At 31.0% G+C, this 10839-nt stretch overlaps 1 long non-coding RNA gene across 1 annotated transcript; it reads left to right on the forward strand.

The window, feature by feature from the left end:
- Positions 1 to 901: 901 nt before the first annotated feature.
- LOC105127097 (uncharacterized) lies at positions 902 to 2442 on the forward strand. Its single transcript, XR_842542.1, has 3 exons — positions 902 to 967; positions 1095 to 1579; positions 2077 to 2442. It is a non-coding gene; the product is annotated as an uncharacterized LOC105127097 (long non-coding RNA).
- Positions 2443 to 10839: the final 8397 nt, after the last annotated feature.

Raw genomic sequence — 10839 nt, forward strand, 5'->3', positions numbered from 1 at the left:
CCCTATTACCTGCTCTGGTATACCTTCTAATCAAAATCGCATTAGTGTCACTAGAAACCAAATCCCCTCTTCAATTTCCACTAATCTTACCAAACAGTAAACAACAGGCAGAATCAAATTCTCTTTCCTCGCCAAGCAAATTCTCCATTGAATTAAACAGTGCAACAACTTTGATGACGGACTAAAATGGTCAAATACTGCCGGTATAAGACCCAGTTCAGGCTCAATTCCGGTCCGGTCCGGTACGGTTTGTAGGGACGACCGGGCTGGATCTTGGGGTCTTTGATGATGTTGCAGAGGGTAAAGAAATCATCTGGATGGTAATTGGGGTTTTGCAGAGAAGTTGGGGAGGAGTTTTGTTGGCGTTCTTGGGGTGAGGCCACTTGATTAGAGGGTTTCCTTGTACGGAAATCCATGATTGGCAGAGGACGAGCCGGAGAAGTGGCGGTTATGCGGTGGTTTTCTGGTGGTTAGAAAGACACAGGTAGACCTGTGTTTTAGCGGAAGTTAATGAGAGACTAACAACTGTTAGTTAATCAGTGCCCTAACAACTGATGATGTCTTTCAGGCGGCAAAATATAGAGCACAAGATAATCAGTACACTAGATTACGAAACTACCCTTTAAAGAGAGATTGAGAAAGTTCTGTGTTTTGTTAAATGGAGAGGAAAATAGTGAGAAATCAAAAATATTTCAAGGAAAGAAGAGAGTGAGAGAGAGATGGAGAAATGAAGAAATGGCTTCCGTTAATTTTGGTGGGATATTACCCAGGATGCCAGATTTATCTCATCGCAATGGGCCAGGATATGGGATTGTGTTAGTGTTAAGGTTGTTCCAAGGAAGAGACTTGCTTCACTCTCTGCTGCTGCAGCAGCAGTTCAAGGGAGTCTTCAGGGACTGTTAGTTCAATGGAGTCTTCAGGGACTGTTCCTGAGCAAAATCCTGAAATTGATCTGGAATTTATTGGGGTATGAATATCCTGTGCTGGCGAATTACTAGCAGTTGTTTTAAATGTTTAACCATCAGAGATTGAAGACTGTTAAATATTTCTCTCATGATTATTTTCTTTTGGTTTTGATAATTGTGGTGGTGCAGCCGAAGCCGGAACCTGATTATTTTCTGTATTTTCTCCTGATTCATCAGTGAAACTTACATATTTGCGTGTTTTTAATCTTAATCTCCTCAAGTTCTGTGCATCCTCCTTGTTCTTCTCATGCGGATTCTTAATGTAAAGGATATTTTGAATGAAAGAACAGATACCGAAATTCGGTGTCTGAAGAAGGTACTCTCCCTCTCCCCCCCCTCTGATGCCCCAAGAAATGCAAGTTGTGATCTCTTATGCTGTCTAACCTGCTCTATGTGAAAGTGATGCCCTTACCTTGCTCCTTCCTTTAAGAGCTGTGCTTGCACTTCTCTTAACAGTATAAAATGGTGATCTTTATCTTTCCTTTTTTTTTTTTCATTGATGCCATTGTATTTCTTTTACAGTTCATCTTTTCACTCTCTAAATTGCTCAGGAACCTGAATCCTGAAGACTTGCTTGTCAAACAATTGTTGAAAATAAAGAAATCTCTGGCAAGGTAATGTTATCTACTGAATTTTGAAAACTCAGGATATAGGAGTTCCCAAAATACCTGCTTCATAGATTTTTCAGCACATGATGCTCTGAGAGTTGCATAAAGAACGTCTAAAAACACAGTGCTTTCTGCAATGCCTTGCAAGGCAGTGTAATTATCATGCATTCGTCACATTTTTGTGTAACTTCATCCAAAACTTTCTGTGATGTTGCAATACTATTCTGTGACATTTTAGAAAAAAAATTAACCGCATCCGTCCTGTACAATATTCTGAACTACCGCACTTTCCTTCTGTGATATAAACAAAACTTCTTTCACTGTCTTAGAACATTCTTTAAAAGGCATTCCCTTAGTAATGCCTTCCAAGACATTTAAAGACACGCAATTATACTTTCAGATAGGATAACAGGAACATTTGGTCTTTAGGACAATTTTGTTGGGGAAGATCCTGAATATTACTGCTTTAATGGACTTCTTTTCTATCCCTGTGATTTTATCAGGTTGTGGTTCAGAGGATACCTCAGTGGAAGAAATGATTAGAGGCAAGGCATGGTCAATGACTGAAGCCAACAGAACATTATGACGTTTCAAAAAACTCAGGACAACACAGATGCAGCATATCAAACACCTGCTGGTAATTTTTTTTGTCAGAAATCTTAGCTCTTCATGTATATGATCGCAAGGAATCGCGCAAAAGGATCCCATATAGCTGATCCCACTGGTTTTGGATCCAGGCTTGGTGGTTGTAAATCTTAGCTTTGCAAAGCTTAATTTTCGAGAAAATTGTAATGTATATTGTCTACACTTGTCAAATTCTGCCTGTGCTCAGTTCAGTGCTTTTACCGTGCACAGAATATAATTGGCTACTTCAGCATTCTAAATCTTTTTACTGCATATTCGTTCATCTGTTGTATAATGGTTATTAGAAGAGTAGGCGGATGCTATACTTAAACTCAAACCATTAACAGGAACTGCAAACTGGAGTCACACATTTAAATAACAAACCTTTTCCTCTGTCCCAAACTATGCGTAATAGCCTAGCCTCCCAGTACTTGAAAATCGTTGCTGGTGACTTGCTTAGGGTTGTTCTGTTTATTGGCAAATATAAAAACAGGGAAGAAGAAGTAGAGGGAAAGAAGAAATTATATGTTTTTCCTTTTTTTTCTCTTAATTTCCGAGAAAATTGTAATATTACTTCATTATAGAACGCCTCCGATGATTCTTGTTTCTGAAGACTATAAGAGAGGTGTGTTTATTCATGAGATGAGGGTGAATGCTCAGACTGATTAGAGTGGTTACTTCACCTTTTCCATTTGCTATCCCTTCTTCAAAACTCCTCAAGCCTTCTTCTCCATATGCAGGCAGTGTTTGAGAGCGTCGTGCTTCTCCAAAATGTACCAGTGAGCAGGTAACCATAAAACAGTGAGCTAATATAATCACATAGCAACAAGTTCTGTGTACCATTGGCATTGCATACAGTTAAGATGAGCCATATTCTTTTCCCAATATGTCATTCTAAGAATAGCAAGGAAGTGAATAGGGAAATGCATATGATCCACTGGAAGCTGTGGTTACTATTCTTCGTATTTCTTGTTAAAGATATGTTTCACTAATCTTTATTTGATAGATTTAGTTTCTTTAATAACTTTAATTTGATTTAATAAATTAACTTTTATGTTAAATCACAACAAAGTTATATATTTAAAAGATTCTTGTTATATAAATACAAGGTTATGGTCTTGGCCTGAAAATGAATTAGTCTGGGCCAAATAAGCCTGGAGATTCCATTGATTGATTAGACCACAAAAAAAAAAATTAAAAATCCTGACGTATCAAATCTTTATCGCTGAAGTCTCTTTGAATCACTTAGGCCCTCCAATGTAGTGTAAGTTATTCTTGCTGTATTTATAGTTATTTTTTAAAATATTTTTTATATTAAAATAATTTTTTTATTTTTTAAAAAATTACTTTTGAGATGAACAAACAATCTAAAATATTAAAAAAAATTAATTTTTAACCAAAAATTAAATTTTTTAGAAATATGAGTTGGCCCGCATTTCCAAATACTCTCAAAAAAAAAATTGCATAGTATCATATTGTGTGAGCATAAGATCTAAGACCTCGCTTACAAGTAATAGATTAGAATGAGGGGGTTACAAAATATTATTTAACATGAGTTTTTTTTTCGAGTTATGCTAGTTTAATTCTCTTTATTTATTATAAAATTTTGGTTTTGGCTCAGCGTTTGCAGCAGCATTTTTATTTAACCATGATTTCATCTCGTTTAGTTACAAAACATAACGCAATTTTCATGAATGGACCCCACCATTAAATACATTCAAAACTAAGTTTTGTAAAAGCTATTTTTATATGCTTTTCTTCCCTATTATTTTTCTACTTTGTTTATTTTTATAAACAGGAGGCAAGAAGGAGAAGAGCAAAAATAGAGGAAAAAAAAAAAAGATCGTCGTCCATTAATAAAGAGCAACTCCTTTTCACTACCGGCCTCTGTCTTTCCCACTACCTCATTGCTCTTCCCCTTCCCCTTCTCCTCCTTCATTTGGGCTGCTCTCCACTATTCTGCAAAGTAAATAGTAAAAAGTGAATTATGTTGACGTTTCATATGAACAGTAAAGAGTGAGCGGCCTCCATCGTTCCCCCTATCCCTCAATCCATCATCGTTGCGCTGCTCTTCTCCTTTTCTTTCTCCTTCTCCTTTGTTTGGGCTGCTCTCCACTGTTTTGAAAAGTAAATAATGGAGAGTGTCTTCATTGTTCATAGTAATACTGGTTTGACCTAAACCTAAATGAGTAGGACTGGTTTAACCTAATAAAATAAAAAATTTCTCACATATTGTGTTTTATTTAAAAAAACTGATGTTTAACATTAATCAATAACATTATATAATTACATTAGAAGGAGATCGCATGATGACGTGGCATTTGCAGAATTTGATCGCAATTCTAATTTTGTTTCGATGATATTTTACCTGATATTGATGTACATTTAGGAAGCCATTAAAGTTGTAGTCCTTGTCGGATAGATTTTATACGTGATAGAATTACATATAGTTTAATGAAACAATAAAAAATATTTTATATAAAATATTGTTTATTTCATGATGTAATAGTAATAGTTCAATCTATAATATTGAGATTAAAAACCATCAATATTAATATATATTATTTTTAATTATTTTATAACCTCAATTTTAAAATTATTCTTAACCAAACATATTAAATAATTTTTTGTTCAACCTCAATTTTAACCAAATATATATTTTAACAACTCAATCTCAATAAAACAATTATTTTCAATATATAATCTTAAAAGATATCACAATACCAAACACACTCGACAATAAAAGAATTATAAAATATTATTTAACACGAGTTTTTTTATCGGATCATTATAGTTTAATTCTCTCCATCAATTATGAAATTTCAACTTAAATTAAATTTTAAATAAATCTATCAAGCCAGGTTAAATAATAACCCCTCATGTAACCAGGTACTTATTATGATTGAATATCAGCATATTTTGTTTTCAAGAAGCAACTTCCTATGAAAATGCAAAACAAAAGCACATTACATGCTTTTCACCACGATATGACTATACCCTTCACACCAATTTTCATTTCAAGGCTTTACATTTTTAGGCAACACCTAGGAAAATTAAATATTTTGTCTACAAATAAATATCTTTTTCGTTAATCCCTCTGCAACGCAGAAAGACCTTCATGGGCTAGTGGGAGGCTTCCATGCTATGTGTTTATATTTTTTTCATTGTCTGCTCTGTTGGTGTAAACTTGTTGGTAGGGCGGTTTAATTTTTTTTAAAATAATTTTAAAATTTTTTGATGTATTAATATTAAAAATAATTTTTTAATATGTTTTCAAATAAAATAAACATTAAAAATTTAGAAAAGAGGTTACATCTGTTACAATCTAATTAACTGGTGGGAGTGGAAAGACAGTACTTAGCAGCTAACATGGAAGATGAGCAAGTGAAATTAGATATCGGGCACCCTTACTCAATTATCTACAAAGGTGTCTAAAGCCCACCATAAACACGTTTGATATCATGGTAGCAAGCCCAGGGCTTCCAGTCTAATGTCTTGTTTTGTATTGTTGTGTAATTGTGTTTTTTTAAAATAAAATTTATTTTTTTAGTTTTAAATTTATTTTTTATTTTAAATAGTTTTGATATACCTATATTAAAAATAAATTTAAAAAAATAAAAAATTATATTATTTTAATATATTTTTAAACAAAAATTACCTTAAAAATAATATCTATCATATATTTTTAAATAGTAGTTTATCGATTGTCTAATCAATTCATATTAATTTTAAAATAAATTATTATTAAATAAAATATGAAAACAAAGTTCTCACAATAAAATAAAATAAAATAAAATTTTATAAAAATTAATCAATTCAATTCAAATATAATATAAATTCAAGCAAATTACATATTAATTCTTCATATTACATTAATATAACAAAATAGTTCAAAATAAAATTCGGTTTATATCCCTACATCACCGAGTTCAATAACTTAAAATGAAAATTATCAATGTTTATTATGTTTTCTTGATGTAATTATATTCCCATCACGCATCGAATAAATTATCTATAGATCAAAGAGAAAATTAGTTTTGATTTACAGAAACTTATGGATGATTAAAAAAAAAAAATTAACCAGAGTTCACTGTATATCTCCTTCTCTTCGAAGTTCACGATAATGCAACGGTGGTCCAACGGTTGTACTGCAAGGGACTGAACCCTTTCTCCTTGCCCTGATCTGTCAATGATAAGCACACGGAAAGTCACGGAGGCCTGTTTTAGCAACCCCACAATCTAGCCTCGGTGTCCCCGGGACCACTCAAAATAACATGCAACATTTTTAAAATTAAAGAATTTGACATCACGCTAATGGTTTTAAAGTATTTTGTATTTATAATATATTTTATATTTTTTAAAATTTATTTTTAATATTAATATATCAAAATAATCTAAAAATATTTTTAAATTTTTTTTTGATAAATAGTGTTTTTGTTGCAATGCAAAACACGTTGATCCACTTAATTGACAACAATTAATCGTTTTCTCAGTCAATTGTAAGTAGTATAGTTTAATCCATTAGATTTTAAGTTATTTTAAAAAAAATATTAATTTGAGTGTTTAGAGTTATTAAAAATTTGTATAATTATTAATTTTAAAATTTTAAAAAATTAATTAAAATACATCTAAATTATCTAGGATATTCACAATTTTAATAAAAAAAACTTTTCACCGTGGCTTTAGCGGCAGCACTCTACTTAATTGACAACAAATAATTTTTTTCTGGGTCAATCTTAAATAATAAAGTTTAATTAATCAGATTCTAGTTTATTTTTAAAAAAAAATATTAATTTAAATGTCAAATTTAGAGTTATTAAAAATTTATATAATTATTAATTTTAAAATATTTAAAAATTAATTAAAATACACATAATTCACAATTTTAATAAAAAAGAACTTTTCACCGTGGCTTTAGCGGCAGCACTGGATCAGGTCACATCTAGCAAGGAAATTTTTGGAGATTGGCCTTTTCCCTCTGGAAAATAAATTTGAACTTTTGGAATCTGAAGATTTGAAAAACCATGTGGTTAGGGCTTGCAAAATTTATGGCCAGAGAGAGGGTTGCTTGAAATCACAGGAAAGTAAAAGGGGAATTGCAGATGTTCCCATGTTTTGAATTGGCGACACGCTGCTTTTGAACATTTTGGCCTTCTCCATGCCATGATAGCTATCTTTCCTCTCTGATCTGTCAAAGTGGAGGAGGAGCATGTCATGTCAAAGGTAGGTGACCATACATTTTAGTTAAAATCTTGAAGGGTGTTTGCTTATTCTTGTCGTTCTCGATTGGGTTAGGGCAGTGTCTGGTACTGTTGTTAGCAAGTATTTAAAAAAAATAATTATTTTTTTAAATGGTTATGTTTTTTATTTTTCAAGATTTTTTAATATATTAATTTTAAAAATAACTTTTTTAAAAATAAAAAAAATTATTTTAATATATTTTATAAAAAATTTAAAAAATAACCACCACTACATTATCAAACAACATCATTATTTATTTATATAATTAGTAAAGAAAATTATTCTATTTAAAAATATACTTTTTCTTTACTCAGTAGCATATGTATAGTTGGATTTTATTAATTATAATTTTAAAAATATTTAGTTAATCGACATACACCATATTACATAGATTTAATTTAATTTTATTAAATTACAATATATATATATATATATATCTTTTTTATACTTATTTTTATATTTTTAAATCACAACCATAAAATTACTCAACAAGAACAACTAGCATCATATCTTGTATAGTTTTATATTGAATTTAAGCTCAAACCACACTCTATGGACGAGGAATAAGCATCACAAGGGTTGGTTATACAAGCAAAGAGACAATGGGTTTGAATCTCATTCTTTAATTGCTCCATTGTCGAGAGTTTGGAATAGGAGAATGTGTCTGCTGCCTTGGACTTGAAGATTGACTCTAAAAAACTGGGTTTGATGATCTTGTGAAGATCTTGCTTGTTGGGATTATAAAATGAGATTCAAATAAAACATTGACTTCTTTAAACAATGAATGTGCCTACAGCATGCTATTTTTTTGCCCCAAATTCATGCTTGTGTGGACCGACCATTTAAGGCACGATATTGTCTAGTACCAGAACCAAACCGGGAGCCCCATTTTGAAAAAGCCTCTCCTATCATTTCCCTGTATCAAAGCCTCCTTTGTTCTCGTTGTGAATTATCACTTTCTTTCTGCGATTTGTGTTTTGTTCTAACTATAGATTCGAAATTATTTAATTAATTAACACTTTATAGTTTTGCATGGTCCCACTAAAAATTCCATCTAAAAATTTTAAAGGTATGATTTATAACTTTTTTTAACTTAATTTTTTAAAATCGTAACAAAATCGCAGTCATAAAAAGCTACGAATATTTTTATTTAAAATTATAGACTTATTTGTTTTTTTATTTTAAAAATATTTGTTTAAAAATTAATTTTTTTATTTTTTATTTTAAATTAATATTTTTTATATTTTCAAAATGTGTTAATTTTAAAAATAATTTTTTAATATTTTAATATATTTCTATGATATAGTTGGTACATAGAGTACAGTGTAGTTGATTTTTTTTTTTAATTAATATGGGTGTCCGGGCCAGTTGATGCGCACCACGACTAATTTCACGGGCTTTGAAGTTAACGATCATATAAGCCTCTAGTGGCCATCATACGAGCAATTAAGGATTTGAATCTGAAATTATAGAGGGAACAAATCCCTTGATTCCAAACTTTTACTATTTAATCACCACCTAAATAGTTGTAGTTGGTATTTTTATTTCACTTGGAAGCCGATAAACCAAATCCATCTCTGCTCTCCTAAAATATAAAGAGTTGCTTCTTGTAGATGTCAATGTCTCAATCATTTCTTCCTCAACATTTCAAATCCCATCTGCTCAGCCCTTTGTAACTTGCATCCTTTTGCCTTTTTTTTGTTTTTTTGAACCAGATTCTAGATGCTGACATAATTTTTTAGTATAGTGAACAAGAGGAGCCACAGAGGAGCCTCTTGGGCCCAATAATCCATTACAGTACTATAAAAATGGCTTTGGACCCACCTATATGCTTTTTAGCTGGGGGTCCACTGTGCAGTTGGTGCGCATGAGTCAGGCGTGGACTTGAAGTTTCCGAAATTCGAATCCGCTCTTGGTCAGTAACTCATTCAGTGAAGTGCCCCCTTGCCTCTTGGTCGGATAAATGGGGCAATTCGCATGTAAAAAGTAAATAAAGGGTAAAATGATAAAGAAACAAAAAGTCCTGGTTAAATAGTATATTTTAGAAACCATGGTTGAGAGCCGCGCGTTATTGATGTCGTGATTCACAATTGTAATATTTTTTTTTTTATTTATACAAGGCGTTTGGGTCAGCTTGCGCGCACCACGACTAATCCTCACGACCTATTGAATACCCTGCAAACCCAGTAGGCATGTAAGGTACCGCGGGGATGACAGGCGTGCACGCCAGAGCTCGAACCCAAGTGCAGAGGAAGGAGACAAGCCCTTTTTACCGCCAGGCCAAGCACTGATTTGCCACAATTGTAATATTTATTTAAATATAAGATTGATATGTCAACTGATTTATAAAAAAAAATTATAAAATTATTAAAATTAAAAGTTTATAATAAGATTTTTAAAATTTAAAAACATGATGATCGATGTAACAATTTCATAGCTATTAACCTTTAAAAACTTATATAAAAATGAAAAAGTAATATAATAACAGGATAAAAAATCATGGTCTTTTTGAGCTATCATATTAGTTTAATGTGACTAAATCTTCTTATGAATTTAAACTTATTAATCAATTATATAATTATATTTAATTAATTAATTGATTGGTATTTGTAACGCTTCAAAAATATTACATGTTTAAATTTTGTTATTCTAAAACATAAGAATAAAATGAATTTATTAGGTTTTTAAATATTTCGATCATTGTTATTTAACTCAACTTAGCTTGATTAGTTAATCAAATGATTCACTTATCCAAGATTTGGTCCAAACCATGTATCATATTAAATCTAATTAAAAAATAACTTATTTATCAACTTGCAAACTAGTATACCTCGTCAAAATTCAAGTAATATCTAGTTTGATTTAAAAAAAATCCTAAACAACGAGGTTTCAACTTTAAAAAAATAAAATAATATTATTTTAGATTAATTTGTCTAATTGGTGATTTAAATAGGATTTTTATAGCTATTGTGCTGGCACTCAATTAATAATAATAAGAAAATAACATCTTATATTAGGGAATTGAGAGGGTTGAAAAATAGAAAATATATTAGTTTTCTAAATTTGAGATTAAAAGCTAGTAACTTCCTTTCTATCATTAAATCTATTGTTGTAATTTAATAATTGATATTTTTAATTCGTATCCTGCCTTCTCATTTTATTGCATGTGATATACATTTAAATGCCACAATTCGTATTCATTGAGGAATAATCTCACCATCTCTTCCTCCTCTTCCATCCAAACATATTGTTGATATCCAATATTTTGATTCATCCTCCACATGTGCATGTAAAACGTTTTATCTATGCTTGTTGCCTTCTCATTATAAAAAAATCCCTAGCTTCATCGTTATATCCACATCTCATGTTGGTGGGAATTAAATAAATTAAAAGGTGAATTA

This window comes from Populus euphratica, unplaced genomic scaffold (assembly GCF_000495115.2).
Source record: "Populus euphratica unplaced genomic scaffold, PopEup_1.0 scaffold50.1, whole genome shotgun sequence".
Taxonomy (NCBI): Eukaryota; Viridiplantae; Streptophyta; class Magnoliopsida; order Malpighiales; family Salicaceae; genus Populus; species Populus euphratica.